Source organism: Drosophila innubila, chromosome X, assembly GCF_004354385.1.
Source record: "Drosophila innubila isolate TH190305 chromosome X, UK_Dinn_1.0, whole genome shotgun sequence".
Lineage (NCBI taxonomy): Eukaryota > Metazoa > Arthropoda > Insecta > Diptera > Drosophilidae > Drosophila > Drosophila innubila.
In genome coordinates, this window is record NC_047626.1 from 23800272 (window position 1) to 23815471 (window position 15200).

The following is a 15200-nucleotide window of genomic DNA, read 5'->3' on the forward strand; positions in this document are numbered from 1 at the left end:
AAAGTCGCTCGTCTACGCCAACGAACCACAAACGTTAGGGGATTTGAAAGCAAACATTCGTCGCTTTATTGCCGACATGCGGCCCCAAATGTTTGAAAAAGTGCTTGAAAATTGGATTTCTAGACTTGGCTATATTCGAGCCAGCCGCGGCGGCCACATGCCGGAAATCATATTTAGACAATAATGGCATAAAACTATCCTTCCAATAAAGCCAAATTGATGGACATTAAAACGGTTTTCTTCTGTTTTATTCTAATTCAAAGTTTTATACCTTTAAAAAAAACACCCTTTATGTTGTTTTCTTCTGTTTTTGAAATCAGAATTAATTTATATAAAACTATATAAAACTATTATTATTGCAGCTGTGCAAAATTTGAGAAAGGCGAGTAAAAACCTTATTAAAAAAAGAAGATAAATATCAAAATTGTGGCACGACGAGAATCCGATTTTTGCCGTTGTTAACCATAGAATTAATCATAGGAAATTGAAATCTCTCTCACATTATATTCAAATTCAAATCAACTGTATGTATGGAATGGGGGGAATGGGAAAGGGGGTGAACCACGCCCAGGACTTGCTTTGAAGTCGAGTCGCCGAGTTTGTCAAATGGTTTGTAGAGTGTCACTTCTTTTTCAATAGGGTCGGATTTGGTTCACATCGGTTGAAGGGTATTAAAGGGATTGGTGAGTGGAAGGAAGAGGAGCGACAGGGGCAGGTAGCACGTAAAGGGGAAGGGGGGGGAAGATGGGCGTTTGTGTGTCTGAAATTGTCCTTGTACGACTTCTGTTGCTTCAGCTCCATCGCCCAACCACCCTTGACTGTGGTGTATATTTATTTGTGTGTGGGTGGCGTAGGGGTGCTCTGGCAGTGGAATGGGGAGTGTTTGTGTGTCCTCATACACTAGACGGCCGTCTAGTGCTAAATTTTTGCAATATTTGGCTAATGTTCATGGGCTCGTTTCATCAATGTCACTTTCAAACGCTGGAACGGAACGGAACGGAAAGGAAAGAAACAACTCACTCCTATAAGCATATTTCTCCATTCTTCCTGTCCCATCTCACTCCCACTTCTGAATCCCTGGCAAAAAAAAGGGAAACAAGAAAGAAAATTTTTTTTCGGCACGCCAAAGTTTTAATACACTTTAGTTGTCTAAAGATGTAAAATAAAAAGTATCAGAAAAAACTTTTTATCTTTGGTTTATTTGATTTGAATTTAATAAAATTTGATATAAATGTACATATAACAAAAAAAAATCTGTAATACGTGTAGATATATGAATTTTAAATAAGAATTAAGTTTTCAATACTAAAGTCGGCTTTTTTTTATTGATTTTACTCGATAAGTCGAACTTTTTCTTTGGATAATGGTGATTTGAGTTAATACAATAATTAAGTATTTAATATAATAATCAAGTTTTCAATACTAAAGGCGGTTTTTTAATTGACATTATTTATTTTTTTAAACTTATTTTTTCTTTTATTATTATGGTTGCTAATGGTTTTTAATGAGATTCATCGGGCTTAACTATTTAAAAAAGCTAAATGGTTTTTTTTTGTCGCGTATCCTTTAAAGCGTTATTTATTTATGACTAGCTTATAATACTCCTTGGAAGAGTATATAAAATAAGCGCAAACTTCTCGACACCAGGCAAACAACTTTGTCTTGTTTTCTACTCCTTGCGACTTAGTCCTGATGCTACTTCCCCTTCCCCTTGCCCGTTCAGTTGCAATTTCCGTATAAACACAAAGACAAGGCAAACACACACACACATACACACACACACACACACACATACACACACATGAGAGAGACACAGACAGAGAGACGTCCTTTTGGTGGAGGGAGACCGTGTCAGTCGCCCCTTTTCTTTTTACTGCGAAATGTTTCGGGGTGCGCTCTTGTTACAGCCTGTATATCCTTTACACAGAGACAGTGTGCGAGAAAGATAGCGAGAGAGGACTAGAAAAAGAGTGAGAAGGCAAAGAAGTCTACCCACTTTGTCAACAAGTTGTGAACAATTGTCAAGTCAGCGTTAAACTTCATCCTTTTTATAGGCTTGTAAGAATTGTGACAGTCTGGCAACGTCAACATCATCAAGTGGACAGCATCGCAACGAAGAGTGGGCAGCTCGATCCAGTAAAGTGTCAATTAATTAGCTTGTGAATCAATCCAACCAGTATGTTTAATATGTATGTATGTTTTAGACAATACTAAACGGTTGATATGTAAGTTTCAACAATGTTCTATGGTCAATATTTAGATCAATCAACATTTAAATCAATTTAATCAATTTAAAAAAGACCATAGTTATTAAGTTAACTCCTAACAACCTTTCATATACTGTCGAAACTTAGGTAAGCGCAAAAAGATTTTATCCGAATTTTTATCAAATAATATCGTTATCGGTAGACTTTCAATGGGATGAAACCTCAAGTACGACGAGGGGGTGATAAATTCTTGTCAATCGACGGATTATCTATAGACGCATCTGTTATCACAAATGCGATGAGTCTGCATTTGGGATCGGGGTTGAGTTTTTGATTATGTTTGGGGTTGGGGTTGGGTCAATTCCCATGTGTAGTTGATTTTCACCATCATTAAAATCATCTGAAATTGCCGCCTGTGACATAATTTGCAGTCATGTGACCCCATTCAGCGGTGTCCAGTGTCCTTTCTCAAAGGTTTCACACACATCAAGTGACAGAAAAAGAGGGGGAAAAACAAGTGGGGTAAACCAACCCTCTCTGTTGTAAAAAAGGTCAACGTTGCGTATTTTATGAATAGATTGAAATTCCACCCAATGGCAATGATGTTAAATGCTGTTCTCTGTGAAACTTTTTGTAGGTTAAAAAGCTAAAGGACACTAATGAGCAGTAAGTGCGAACGAAACAGACTGATACTGAAAAATAAAGAGAGGCAAAATAGAGCCGAGGACACCGCAACTTTATTACACAACAACTATGTATGCTTTGAAATGGATAAAATGGCAAATTAATAGGCTATTTCCACGACAGCGCATTTGGCACATTCGACACCATCTTCATCATTCGTCACGAATGTGGACTTCATTTCAGTACAAATTCCGAATAATCATTTTGGCTCATTCATAATGAGTGCTAAGATTTTTTGCCATTCCCGAATTTCAGTATTTTTTTATCGAACGCGCGATTTTTATCGATAAGCTCAAGAAAAAAAGCAATTATCACCTTAACCAGCTGTTTTCTTCAATAAAAACGGTAGGCATTATATATAGAAATGTGGTTATTGTCAGCTTTTTATAATTTGTGCACAGAAACCGAACAGCTGATTTTCTTTGGGTGAATATCAAATGTCATAACAGTTTCACATTTGGTCGTGGAAAGCCAAAAATGAGTCACATTCAAATGTGAGCAAATGTGGCTAATGTGAGTGGTCGTGGAAATAGCCTATAAGTCAGATTTAAGTCATACGTTTTCAGATGGTTATCCAGTAATTTGAATAAATTTTCAACAAAGTATGCTACAGTTAGTGTAATAAGTATGGATATCCCTACATTTACTTGTAAACTTAATCAGCTGCAATTGAAATTGAATTATAATCACAGCATTCTATTCAATAATTTTTGCTATGTGAACTCAGAGACTAGAAGGGCTAGACTAAGCAATTTTGGTATGCCTATGTAAATTTATACAAATGATCTAGTATTTATCAAATTTGCGATGATTGATTGAATTGATGATGATGCCAAATTATGCTAGACCTACTTAAATACTGACTTTCAGGTATGTGCTAGTCTGAATTCCTAATTTGTTCTGGTATTTATTTGTAGACATAACATGTACTTTTTAATTTTGAATAGTTGAGAAGCGCAGGATTTGTTGTGGTTTGTCTTATACAAATTAGAGGGTATGTGCTAGATATAATACAAAATGTCGACATGAAGAAAACAAATTTTCCTAAGCTTTTTATTGATAAGAAAACTAAACATGTAGAACAGGGTATGCACTAGTTGGTTTTTCTTTATTGTAAATGCTTTCAAAGGAATTGATAAAGTGTGTTTAAAATTTTGAATAGTTTAACAGCATAGAAATTTTATGGGATGACTTATTAATTACAGGGTATTTTATGGCATTATTTAGTCAGCTTTTTTTCAATACATAATCAATCAGACTTATAATTTAGTGCTACTTTTGGTTTTAAGATTTGTCTTAAACTTTATTACATAAGATTTCCCATCAGAGTATGAGAAAAGGGAGCATGATCTATGGGGAGAGATGTTAGAGAATCTACTAGAGATCTCTTCTAGTTTGTGTTAGAAAATGTTGTGAGTAAATCAGCGACTATTGAGATGAGACTAAACGAAACTGGATATAACTCAAGTTCTTATCAATTGGCATAGATTGCATTAATCTCAATTCGCTATAAATAAACCCTGTTTTATAGGGTGTTCGTACTGTACTCGTATTGCTCTCATAATTGTATAAATTTTTATTAGTGCATAGCTTAAATTAGTACAATATACTTAGTGTATGGGGTGTCTGTGTGTGTGTGTGTGTGTGTGTCTGTGTGTGTGTTATGTGTGGGCTTATATGGGAGGAGGAGGTGTGTGGGGAGGGTGAGGCTTTTATAAGAAGCACTATCTATGGATGCCCATTATCGGGGAATCGTGTGGTTCCATCGTCCGCACAGTATCGACGTAACTCGGCATAGGTACACGAACGAAGGCAGCATAAATGGACTGGACCATTATGTAGTGGCCTAAAGTAGGTCTCATCGGGACTGAAACGTTTGCTGCGATGCCCAACGCTTTCAGCTGCACAACAAGAAAAAGAAAGAGAGAGAGAAATTTTATTTAATCGCATATCGATAACATTACAAATCAGCACAGTTACTTACGATAGAGTTCACCCAGAGATTTTGTTTGACCGTGACAGACCCGATCTATGGTATCGGCTAGATTCATGCTGCAAAATCTCTTGTATTCGGTATTGTCAGAAGGTTGACTAACGGGAATTCCGGAAACCCGAGACAGACAGAATGCCACAAACACAATTGTGGCAAACAGAGGCAGAACACATGAATTTGGCAGCGGGAAAATCATCTGCAAAATGATGCAAATTACATATTATATTAATTAATATATTTAAAGAATTGGCCTGAGTATATATGTAATTATCTTAGTGATGGACCGAGCTACACGTGTCATAACACACACACAAACATATTTACATATGTATGCTATCGCATCGCATTGCGTCTGCTGCCTGACTTCTTATCAATATCAAATATTATTGTATTTTTCATTCCCATTCCTTTCACATTCTGTTTTTGTTTGTGTCGCGGGCCAGGAAATATTTACATAAACTTCAATGTTTAAAAATAAACCCGAGCTCTGCGCTTATCATTTGGAACATGAATTTATTAAAATCAAAAAAAAAAAAAAGTTTGTGTTTATTTATAGTTGCTTTTTGTTTTTCTTTGAAAGAATGCCCCTCAAAGCTGATTATGCTGTACTTGTACTGTCTTGCGTGTTCTCTCGCTAGCATATCATCTCAGACATACAAATACAATGTACATGTATTACGAACCATTTACTTTCATGGGAAATACCGATTCGGAGAAATAAAAACAAAACATAACAACATGTACTCTGATAAAGTTGGGGTTAAAAATAGTTGTGGGATTCTCCCGGCTTTTGTTGTCTTCTGGAAAGCTTTTGCAAGATAAGCTTCTTGGATTTGTTTAATTCTAAGCTCTTGGTCCACGTTGCTTTTACTCATTTGATGCCTCTTTAAACTTAATTGAGGTCCTATCAGAGTATTCTCTCAATATAATCTATAGATGAAAGTCTATCCTATTTGTTATGTGACTTCTTATGGTGTTCTATCACGTTAAATGTACTTTCTATTTCCACATGGTTTTACCAAGCGTTTGATAGAAAGGCAATCCAAGTACCTTCTAAAGATGATCTATAAATGATTATAACTTTTTTTCCTTCTTACTGTGATGCTCGTATTAAAGTCATATAAATATAATTTCTTGCGTTTCTGATCCTAAGTCGATTATTTTATTTCAATCTGTTAGCTCTTTCAAATCTATTACATTTTCTGTAGCATACTTTTAAAAGCTCAACTGAACGCTCAAGTGAATTGAGAAGCCGCCAGAAGTATGCAATAGATTATACTGAAATCCTGTATTATTCGATTAGGAAAAAGTAATTTTAAAATATAGTACTTACTTTTGCATGCTATACTTGATGCGCTTTGATAAAATATGGTTTCCTTTGGACTCCGATATGGCTTTTGAGCTGGTTCACACGATGATCCTGTGCACGGCTTTCAGTTTTAAACTTATCACGTTGCTTAAGGAACTTTCTTTTAATTGTTATTATTTTGGTCTCGTTCTTTTGCAATCACACAGTTTCAGAAATCACAATTATTTGTCACAACAACAAAAATAAAAAATATAATAAAAAAAAAAAAAACAATAACAAATTGTCCTTGTTTGGAGATACGATAGTTCGTGCAAACAAAAAAATAAATGTTTTACAATTAATAATAATAATAATGATGATATAATAGTTATATATGTAGAGCTGTAGCTAATTGGTGTCGATTATGATTACAGTGAAGACCAGAGAGTCAGGGACAGTGTGCGGGCGAGTCTTTGGTGTACGACGAGTATTATTATTATTATTCTTATTGATGTTCACACGCGATGTTTGGCGATTTTGTTGCATTTCGTGAATATGCCGTTATGTGGAAGTGGAACTGCGTGTGGATCTTAATCGAGGACTTGAGAAAGCGGTCGAGCGCACGACCTAACGATGATGCTTCTGGCTTGGATTTGGAACGCGCTTTGATGATGAAGCTCCGCAGCGTTGATCAATCGTCTGGTTAAACGCGCTTGCTCTTAGCTTCTCTCTCTCTTTCTTTCTCTCTATCTCTCTGCCGCTCTCTTTCACTCTTCCCCTCTCTTTTAGTCTTTCTCTCTGGAGCCCAATCGCTGCAGGGAATGCTTGGCAGTGGCTGGGGAAGGGGGCTGTTTTGCTGACTAAGCGTGGCGAATTTTCGCCAGTTGTCTTTATTCTTTTTTTTTTTATTTTTTTTTTTTTTGAACTTGCACCCTTTGTGCTTTGTTTAATCAGCGAGTCAATCGATGATCGAGTACGTTGCAATTGCTTCACGACTTTTCGGTATCGTTATCGGCAAATATCAAATAAACAATCAGCTGCCGCTGCGCTGTCGTCGTGTTCGTTCGCTTATTACGAAATTCAAAACTTATGCTCACGCTTACGCTCTCACTCTCGCTCTTAAGGCGCGCTCTCTCAGGCTTTTGCCTCTCACCCTTTTGTATTGTGTGTGGCTCTCTCGCCTGCTCCCACGCACTGAATTAGTTGGGTATCGTTTGGGTTTGCCTGTTGATATGTTTGCCAGTGTTTGTGTGAGTTGATGTGAACTGTATTTTTAGCGAGCTGTGTGCTATAATTAGACTCCGATTCCGACTCAGACACAAACAGAGATGCAGACGTTGACGGCGACGGCGACGTTAACTGAGTAGATTCTGAAGCTGTGTGTAAGCTTTGGTGCGTCTTGTTCTTATCTCATTTACATACGCACACATACGCACACGCATTCAAGGCACTTGCAAGCAGAGTTTATTTGTTTGTTTTAGTTTTTGTTGTTGCTATTGCTGTCGGGTTGGGGGTTCTGCTTTTTTGATTTTTGATTTGCTTCGTTTTGTTTGCTTTTCTTTTTTTGTGTTTGCTTTTTTTTTTATTTATTTATTGTTTACTGTTTGGCAAGTCTAGCGTTTCCTGCATTCGCTTTTCACACGCTAAGCAATATGCAGTTGATATGATATACATATGTTTGATTGGTTTCAATTTTAATTTAATTTGCACTCAGTTAATAAGTTACACAGTTACAGCATGTACGTATGTATGTTTGTTTGTTTTTCTGGTTTACGGCAGCTCAGCTTTTGGGGGCAATCGTTGCTCGTTGTTTCACAGCCAAATTGAAAAAGAATTCTTTGTGTGCTGCAAGCGCCGCACGAAGCCTCGCCTTGCCTCTGCCTCTGCCTCTGCCCCTGCCTCGCACAGCAGCCAAGTAACGGTTGCCTCGATCTCTCAAATGATACACTCACACACACACACATTCTTGCATACTTAATTTCATACATAATTCACATATGCATGTGTGTGGGTGCAAGCACACTGTGTCCAAGCTTATGAAAACATTGTGGGCATTTGGCAGGTAATTTCAATCAGTAATTACTCTTTTACTCGTGATCAGGAAGAAAGGAAAAAATGACTAAAAACAGGGAATAAATAGGGGGGAATAAAAAGGATAAAAAAAAATATTTTAGAATAGTTGATTAAATAGTTGATTGATCAGAATTAATTTTATTTACCTTAGCAAAGGATTAATGTATTCTGTGCATGTTTTCGTGTGCATGAATTGGTAATGTTTTGCAATTTATAAAACAGTATAGATTTCTGGACAAGGGATGTTTGATATTTACTTTAAAAAAAGGCCAACACTGCTCGAAATGTATCAATAATTTGTGCCAGCTCAAATAAAATTACACCTTTTTATACTAAATACTAACCAGTCTACTACATCAAAACATTTTGAGCAAATAAGTTTAATATCACAAATAAGAGTAGTGAGATAATGTAAGATATACTTTTTCGGAATGCAGTATCCTGGAAACAGGATAAGCTTATATTTTGAATAACAATAATAAAAAAATTGAAAAATAACTTTTAATAAAATTTTTTATTATAAACATTAATAATCAGGGGTGCCACAGAAAGTGTAACCAACCGAAAATCTCCCAAATCTCCATAAATTTTTGGGAGATTTTCGGTTGGTTTCGATTTCTGTGGCACCCCTGAATAAGTTTTTTTTTTAAATTATAACTGCTACGGTCTTTGTTAAATATATCCTTTGGAAGTCCGTGGAAAATCTATATACATATATTCGTCGTTCAAAAAAAGAAAATAGTCAGGTGTGTTCGACAAAACTCTCTAGAGATTTTGATATCAATTTCTTTTGAGAAGCAAATGTCGTAAAATGTCACAGTTCATTCTTGAGACATATTTTCGAAGTCACAAAAATTATAATTATAATTACTTATTATTGATAAACATACTTTGTACAGTACATAAATTCGTTTAAAATGTATTTATAATTATCTTGCGTTGCCAGACTTACAAACAACCAACTAAAATTCCGAAGCAACTTGTTTTTAAGTGAAAAATTTTTATTGCCCACCTTCCTCATATATTGTAATCATCATCTTCAATCTTCCTTTCAGCCAGTGTTGTCCATGACACACAGAAATCAAGCGAGAGGGGTCACTGTTGCCACACACATACACATAGCACATCGATGTTTGCGTGCATGTGTTTGTGAGTTTGTGCGGTATTCAGCATTAATAACTATAACAATGACAATATTAATAATAATATTTGCTGTTGAACAAAGCACACACACACATACACATACAGACAGACAGAGCCAGTGCATTTTGTGTTTGTATGTTATCGGTTTGAGTACACGAGAAGAAGCAACAAAGCAAATAAAAAGAACAACTAGAGTGAATCCATCAGCGAACAACAATAGCATCATCCTCTCCCGCTCCCGCTCTCCCGCTTTCACGCTCTTTAACTGCAGTAAAGCATTTTGTAACCTGTGCACTCTTAATGTCACTGTTGTTGTTGTTGTGGTTGGTGGTGGCAATTTGAATGCAGTCCACAGCAATTAACAGTCGATAAAAGCAGACACAGAACAAAGTCTATTATTATAAAGCTGTTATCGGCTTATCGATATACGCATGCACACATGTGAATATGCATGTTATTCAAAAACAAGCTGATAATGCATAATCAGCGATCTTGTTATTGTTTATTTATTTATTATATTAAGAACGGGGTTTCCCTCTGCGTCTAAATGCGTCCAAATGCCAAAACTGGCTACAAAAATTAAGTCAAGATCGTTTAATGATTTGGTTTTAATACGAATTGTGGATTGTATGTGTGGATTGTGTGTATGTATACATATGTATGTAGTATTCGGGTCCTTGGCTTTTTGTGGATCATCTATTACGCATACAATACACACAGGCGTGTATTTGTGTGTGTGTGTGTGTGTGTGTATGCTGCTTTGATAACGGTAAACGCTCTGCTCTCTGATAAGGCTGTTGATGTTTTGGTTGCTTGGAGCTACAGCTGTTGTTGTCGATGCTGCCGTTGCCGTTGTTGTTGCTTGTTGCAGCCAGCCGTGAACGAAGAACGGAAACTCGCGACAACAACGACAAGAACAACAACAACAACAACAACTGCAGCACTGTGGGCGTAAAAACGTAAACAACGGCAACGTGAAATCAACGTGATCTAGTTTTTATTAAAAATAAAAATAATAACAGCGACCCCCCTATTTTTAGCACAATCTTCTCTCCAGTGCAGCAGAGAGCGAACGAGAGAGAGAGAGAGAGAGAGAGAGAGAGAGAGAGAGAGAGAGAGAGAGAGAGAGAGAGGGAGAGTGAGAGAGAGAAATGTTTTTATTTGTATTTCAGTGATAAGCGAGGGTTGGGTCTCAGCTTCGGCAGGGTGTCTACAATGAAGTGGGCGAGTGTGGGTGGGGGTGGGGAGGGGAGGGGAGGGGAAGTGCACTGTGTACGCAACACGTTTCAAAGTCCGAGCAGGCGATGAGCAAGACTTTTTCCAAGTTTATAAGGCAGCTAAACCTGATTTAATCAAAAATAGTTAAACTTAATTACGTATTTTCTTTCGTTTCGCAATATGAATCACCACAAATAATACCTAGCATCCGAAAATGTAAAAATAATTTAATGTATTTTGGAAATAAACGCTACATTGCTCAAAATAGTTATCAGAAAATTTAAATCGGGAATTAAAAATATACATTTTGGAACCAAAATAAAAAATATTTCTGTTATAAATTGAACGATTTTTAATACAAATTTTCAATTCCAGCCTTGGCAATTTTATCTACTTGTCGTAACATCTAATATTATTATTTTAATTTTTATTTTCAATATCTTTGAGATATATTTTTTGAATGCAATTGAATGCTTTTCTTATTTCAGTATCCTAATTTTTCTTATCCTAAATGAATTCCAAATGTAAGTTTTTTTCTTTTATGTTTCTTAAATTTTTTTCTTGGTTTTGTTTGTAGTTTTATTTCTTCAATTCTTAAAGAAATGTAATTCTTAATAAATTGAAAAATGATAAAGACTTATAGCAAGCTTCGCTGAATTACTTAAAAGCTCATTAAGCTCGATTTCATTTAAACCAATTTGAGCTGCCGTATAAACTGGGTATTAATAACAGCTTTTCGGTAGCTTTAATTGATCTTACAAAACTATAAACGAGCTTTTTTTCTTATTTAGGTCAAAGCTGCGTTTAAAGCTTAAGTGCTTTACACAAAAGCTCAGTCAATTACTGTTAATTCTGACCCAAATACTTTATCGACAGCAGTTATTAGTGCAATTGATCGATTTATTCGATAAATTCACAATCTTCTGACACAAAACTTTCCTTTCAGCTTATAGAAACAAGACAGGCAGATAGAAGACACTGAAAGAGACAGGAACATAAAGAGAAAGAGAGAGTATGCTGATATGGTATGATGGGGCTTGTGGGCGGGATGAATATGTATGTAGATTCATTGGCAATCTACGATGATGATGACGGTACGGCATGCAATGGTTCGGTCTGCTTCGGTCCTTTATCAGGGGGAAGAGCGGGTGGCGGGGGTATGGGGAATGGGGGAGCTTGCAAATATTGTTTACTTGTGCTAAAATTGGATCTTCATTGATTGATTACGCGTCAAGTGGGCGCCAGCGCATTAAGAGTGCGACTCAGACGCAGATTATTGACCCAGAAGCGTGCAGGGTGCCGGGTACCAGGCGGGTGATACCAGGCCTAGACGAGAGTCCATTCCAGACACTAGCAATAATAACAATAACAATTACAATTACAATAATAGCACCAACAAAATGTAAACAAATAACAAACAATTTTCAAATTGAACTTTGATTTGAAGCTTAACTCGTATTCCCTATAAGCTTGACGAATTTTTGTACACAGAAAAAATCCAATATAAAATTAAAAATTTTTATATTATTTTGGTATTGTTTATTTTCAGTATATCTTCAGGATACAATTTGAAATTAAATGAATCCAGTATTAGGATTAAATGCCAATGACCTTTGTAGATTAATTTGTAGTACCTTTAAAGTTTTAGATATCGTTTATTTAGAGTTTCTTTTATTTAAAGGCAGTTCGAATTTTACTTATCTTTTCATAATGAAGGCAAGAATATTTTAAATTGAAGAAAAACTTTAAAGAATTACATGTTCTTTAACTTTAAAATTTAAAGATTTTCCCTTAATAAAGTGGTACTTCCTCTTAACTACTAAGAGTACTTCCATTTAAAGATAGTTTTACTTGACTTTCTATATTGTATTGTTTTGAAATAAAAGTTCTTAACAATTGGGATACCAATTGTGATATCATTTTATGGAACATCTCTGTTGTTTCCCTGTTTCTTACTTAAAATGTAGTAAGCTTTGACTTCATTCTCATTCTTTTAGAGAATTTTAACGAAATTGTTATCTTACTTTAAATAAAAGAGAAACTTACTTAACGCATAGATCGGCATTATAATAACAAATATTTTATTTCAATGTCAGGTAAGTATGCGAATGATGGGAATTCTTGTAGATACCATGTAAGAAATGCAATTTCTCGATTCATAGCCATACCTGTGCCAGTTTCGCCCACTTCAAGTGAAGAGGAAGATGAAGAGGTGAATTCTGTGAATACATTCGATACGTATATCGATCTTTTTGAGAGCGATGTGATTGCTACTGTGACCGAGGGAGAATTCTTCTTTGATATGTTGAACGAGTCGGGATCTGATGAAGAGCCGGGATCTGATGAAGAGCCTATAACCTATATTCAAGTAACGTTTGAAACTCTAATGTAGCTAAAGTCTTGATTATGATACAAAAAAAAAACATAATATGGAATTAATAATATAATTTTTATATTGATGATAATGATCAATTAATTTAAATTTATTTCTTTTCAATTTCCAAATACGATTATTAAGCAATATCGCATAGCAAACAAATTTAAAAAGAATAATAATAATAATAAAACAACTCGAAATTATCGGTAGTGTCAATAAACGGCCAAGTTGACCTCTGACAACAACAACAACGACAATAACAATAACAACAGCATCAGTTGTCGCGTCGTTGACTTCTTCCATCCATTGGAATCCATCGGCTTTTGACCGACCTTAACCGAGACCAGGTCGGACATAGACACATATTTTGTGTTACCAAAAGCAGGCAGAGATATTGGTAGTATGCCTTTTGGGCCACTGAACTCCACAGGCCATTGCACAGTGGTCAAATGCACGCTTTAAGCGCTTTAAAGTGTTTATATACAAATTTAAAAAATTTACCATAAAAGTATTGAAACCTACTTAAAAGCTTTTATTGCTAACTGTTTTGAAAATTAAATTACAACAATATTTTATTTCTTGTAAATAAATTTCGCATAAATGAAATGAAGTGGATTGTATGATTGATTGTTTACAAGATATTTGGATAATATAATTAAATTATGATCACTCTTGAAGATATATTCAATTTTATAAGAATTTATTGAAATGTCTTCAAGAAGATCTTTGATATCTATTGTGAAAGTCCCTCTACTTGTTGTTAGGAGAACTTAAAGTTAACATCCTCGTTAGGCAGCATTGAAAGATTTTTTGAATCTATAGATTTTAGAAATAATAATTGAATTGAATTTGCGCTTGAAATTTGCAAAGATGCCACCGTGCAAAGCGTCGGCAACGTTGAAAGGCCATCGTCAAGGTCAATGTTTGGCAAAACAACAAAAAAAAAAAAATAAAAAAAAGAAAAGAAAGAAAGAAAAACGACAAAATAAAAATAAATAAATAAACGAAAAAAGTGTCGGGCTTTTGCGTTTGGCGCTCGTTTCTTGTAGACAAGCAGAGAGACGGGAGGGCCCAGTAGGAGGGATGAAGAGGGTAAGAGTTAAAGAGGGTGGAGGCAGGTTAAATTGTGATTTGGAATCTGTGAATTAGACACTTGAACTACGAGTATTGAGGACGTCGTACTGTCTGGCAGATATGACCTTGGCAACGCACCCAAAAACGAACATTGGACGTTGCACTCCCCAAACGGAGGCGTCGCTAACATCATCATCATCAGCATCATCGTTAATAGCATCATCGTTATCATCATCATCAACAACAATATGAGAAGTCGGTCGTCCGTGTGTTGAGCGTGTGCCTGTGACCTTTGAACTTAATCTTTAGATTCGATTCGAATTGTGCAGTTCTCATGAATTGGAGGCACAAATCAACATCTGTAATCGGCACACGGCAATCACTTGCCCGTCGCGTGGAAGCAGTTGTAAACAAACAACAATAACAACAACAACACCTATATATACATATAATATGTAAACAAATACATATACATATATATATATATATATATACTATTATACTATATATATATATACTATTGATTAGATTATAGTTAACCGCATTTCTCTCACAGACATTAATCAGTCATTAATTGAATCAAATAATAATAATAAAAAAATACTCATGCAACACATGCTGACCTTTAGAATATATAGAGTGCACCTATATTTCAAATACAATACAATAAAAATATCAATTAACAATATTACTAATTTAAAAAAGCAAAGCAAGCACACAAAACGAATCAAGTATTTGTACAATACAATATTGCTAATTGTGCATATATTATTAACAACAAATGTAGGCAAACTTAAAATTAAACTTTGCTATGCTATAATTCCTTAGGTTAGGGATAGGTACAAATAATAAAATTATTTAATTGTTAAGATTCAATTTTAATAGATTCACTCTATGGAATTAGTTAAATTTTTCTTTTTAAAATTGTCAATTTTCAATTCCTTTTTTCTTTTCCTTTGGTTGTCAGCTCAAGGCAGTAATAAATTTTTAAATGTCTTTTAAAATTGGCGCCGTAGCAGCAGCGGAGCGACATCTATCGGTAATTTTGTGTACCAACCTAACTAGTTAACAGTAACATGTCCGCCTGCCGCTAACTTAACAGATACTAACAGCTGTTATGACAACGGCGGGTTATTTAAACAG

General features: G+C 35.4%; 1 long non-coding RNA gene across 1 annotated transcript; it reads right to left on the reverse strand.

Annotated features, from left to right (window-relative positions):
* Positions 1 to 3968: 3968 nt before the first annotated feature.
* LOC117793623 lies at positions 3969 to 8472 on the reverse strand. Its single transcript, XR_004618293.1, has 4 exons — positions 8392 to 8472; positions 6218 to 8291; positions 4876 to 5080; positions 3969 to 4792 (listed from the first exon to the last, which is right to left on the reverse strand). It is a non-coding gene; the product is annotated as an uncharacterized LOC117793623 (long non-coding RNA).
* Between the last annotated feature and the right edge of the window lie 6728 nt (positions 8473 to 15200).